The sequence below is a fragment of the Cibotium barometz genome, chromosome 50 (genome assembly GCF_041138505.1).
Source record: "Cibotium barometz isolate CiBa-2024 chromosome 50, ASM4113850v1, whole genome shotgun sequence".
NCBI lineage: Eukaryota > Viridiplantae > Streptophyta > Polypodiopsida > Cyatheales > Cibotiaceae > Cibotium > Cibotium barometz.
The window spans coordinates 31437691-31441469 of record NC_141095.1 but is presented as its reverse complement, the minus strand read 5'-3'; positions in this window follow the sequence as shown (position 1 = coordinate 31441469).

Genomic DNA, 3779 nt, shown 5'->3' with positions numbered 1-3779 from the left:
ATCACCAGTTGGCCTTGCTGAGAGAAACCTTGTCCCTGTACACCATATATTCTTGAAGAAGGTTTCTTGGTATAAACATTGCTTCTTGCTTGCATGTCATCAAAATTCTCTTCATCACTATCCTCATAAATGTTGAAGTAGGTCTAAGCTTTAGATGTGTGGTATTTTATCCTATAGTTGAGTGTGCACATTAGGTTGTGTCTAGGATTGTGAGATATGGCAAGAGGCCTTATCCATGCATATAAGTGTGCTATCTTTCATTGTATGGTGTGAGAGAGCTCACCACTTGGTGAGAGATTATTGAGTTCATGTTTTGGTGCCGCACATTGTTTCTCTCTCTCCCTCCTCACTCTATGGTCTCCTCGATTTCGTAACATGGTATCAGAGCTACTTTCTTAGGGCTGTGAGGTTATGGATATCCCTCCACATCTCTCATAACGATGGGAGGAAGAGTGCAGACGTTGGCATGCATGGTGCTATACAAGGCGTGTAGCAGATTCAACACCAAGTGTGGCAAGTCTACAACAAAAATCTTGGAGGAGTCGTTGACAACTAAATTCTAGAATCGTGCTTTGGGAATTCTGGTATGCAATTTTTTTACAGTTTCTGATTTTGGTTTGGTATGCCTCGAAAGTAGGCACAATGTGTTCAGTTTATATTGCGGGGAGTTTGATGCCTTCGTAAGATAAGACAATAAGGAAAAGAATGAGAAGAAGGACCAGCTAAGAGCTATCCAAGGAAACATGTGAACAGAGCAGTGGTGTTGTTCGTGAACTCTAAAAAGAGAGAACCGGCATGGTTGCGAGACAGAGGCAACCTGCAAAATGATGATGAGCTACTTGTGGAAGAAGGCATGAGCACATCCTTCAAGAGATGCAGGAGCGGGCATGCTTGAACTCGTGCAGCAGCCAAAATCTTATCCTCTCCTTTTTGGTGTAAATGGAGCTTTAGTTGTCCAGATGGATATTTGTGGTGTTTGTAGTGATTACTTTGATGGATCACTTGTTGTGGGAACAACCGTAAACAAGAAACATCATGTTGCATCTATGGACGATGAGGATATACATGTGTATGATGATGGGTGTTATGATGACCCATATTGGCTTGATGGGGTGAGGAGGATAATGTATGCATTGAGAATGATGCACACGCTTGGGATGATGTACCCACGATGACAAAGGAAGAGATTATGGAATTTCGCCTTCGAAAGGAAAATGGCATGCAGATTGAGTGGGAGATTACGGAGGATGGTGAATTTAAGATCACCAAGGGTTTTGATCTTTTGTATGGTGACATTGACACCGATGTGATGCAGGATGATGCATGTGCTAATGAGATTTGCAGTAATGCATGTGTTGATGATTTGGATGTGGTGATGCATGATCATGTGATGGTAAGAGTGCATGCTTGATTAGCATTCACAGTTTGGAGTATGAGCTTGTCTTGAAGCTTATTGATTGGATTGAGTACAAGCGTGTGTCTAGACTTGGAGACATTCCATCATTATATGGTGTATTTATGAGCACCAAGTATGGATGAAGACCCGTGAGGGGGGGAATACCCTCAATCTTGATGCTCCATCAACATATGGTTTGACGATACCCCTTATTCACCTCCATATTGATGTTGCATTGTATTTTCATCTCTTGTTGTCCAAGAGATCAATTGTTATGTGTACATTTGTAACTCAGCCATATGAGCATGAGTTTGAGAGAGTTGGCATAGGTTAAGGGGGGGACCTAGATTTCAAGAATAAGGTTACTTGGATCTCAGGGGGGTGTTGAAGTAGGAAATCCAAGCTTTAGATGTGTGGTATTTTATCCTATAGTTGAGTGTGCACATTAGGTTGTGTCTAGGATTGTGACACATGGCAAGAGGCCTTATCCATGCATATAAGTGTGCTATCTTTTGTTGTATGGTGTGAGAGAGCTCCCCACTTGGTGATAGAGTATTGAGTTCATGTTTTGGTGCCGCACATTGTTTCTCTCTCTCCCTCCTCACTCTATGGTCTCCCCAATTTCGTTACAATAAATTGAGCTCATAAGATCACTCTCAATTGGGTTCCAATCACCATTGCTAAGAGTAACCTCATAGGAAGAACCGTAGCCACCTTGATTGAGTTGAGATTCACAGCTTCACCTTCATGGATCCAATCATGATTGCTATAAGGGACCTCATAGGAAGAATCATAGCCAACTTGATTCTTGCAGGCATAAGCATCAAAATCCATATCTCTCATATACCGTTGATGATCATACTCATAGTCTTCATCACATCGATCATTATCCATGCATGTTGAATCTTCATGATTGACACTATCCCCATCAGAAGTATATTCTTCATCCATGGTAAAACCTCCATTGCAAATACTATCATCAGTATTATATTCATCTTCAACCCCATAATAGATCATCCTCACTATCATAATCATCCATGACTCCTGAATAGTGTACTAGACCCAAATTTGCTCAACTATGCCCCTGGTACAATATTTGATCCAACTTGTGATTCCAAAATCTAATTGATGAGGTTGAAATCTTCTCATCATGAAGCTTATAGGGTGAGATTTGAGGTCCAATGATTGTTTCAAAATAGCCCTAAATCCTCTTGATTGAATTAAGGTTTAGCACTCTACTCTATGCAATCAAAAACTACCAAAACATCAAATCGGTCGTATTTTGCTCAAACGGACTCCAAATTTGATGAGCTTTATTTTTCCATGTCCGCAATATAGAGAAGAAAGTGTATACCACCTTGGATCCCACTTTGGATGTGCACTATATCTCTCTGATTTGAGATTTGTGCTGCATGCTCGTCTTCTACTACACCACTCAAATGAACCCCGATTTGTGTGATAATTAGGTAATTGTAATGCTCTTGATGAGTAGATATATGATCTCTTTTCCGTCGGCTCAAAGCATTTATGGCTGAGCCAAGGTTTTGTACAAGCCGTCCCAAAAAACAATGCATTGGAAAATGTTGAAGTTCACCCCCTTTCCAAATTCCAATTCGTAATTTCTAAGGCTGGTTAGGAAGCTCTTTAGTGAGGCTATCCAACACTCCAAATGCCTTCAAAACAGCCCGCACCATTTGTGATTGAATTGTACTTCTTTAGGTTGCTTGTATGCAGCCAAAGTGTTCCTCAATTGTCAATTGTGTCACACTTGGCCACCGATGACCTTCCCAATGTCTATAAGAATGTATTGACTCGAGTGAAATTTTTCCTTTCATTTTAACAAAAATTGACATGATCTTTGGGTAAATGCAACTAGATCTCAATCCAAAAATAGACTCAAAGTGTAACAACAATCAATGTCCATGCCAGGCAACTTGCATGTACTTTGCCAAACATAAGAAATTGCAATTCCTTTCACTTTGCATCCAAGTCCATTTCTTGTACCATTTCACTTCCCATTGCCAATGTACTTCACATCAATTTTGTGTTGATGAAGCACGTTGAAGCTTGTTGATCTCCCAACCAAGCTCTTCCAACCCTTGTACCCAAGTTTGAATCGAAGGGTACAAGTTTTGGCGAAGTCTTCACTTCCATGTACCTAATCCCCTTTCGTGCCGTTTTACCAAGGAACTCATGACACGAAAGGTTCAAGACACTCTCTACCCTTGGCCTCTCCAACCAAATGCCAATGGAGTCCTTAGAACATACATCCTCTCACCATGCCACACAATTGAAATACAAAATTGATTTGCAAGGGATGGCGTAGGCTACTCACAACATGGCACTTATAATTACATACCTCAATCACTTGATACCTCGAGGG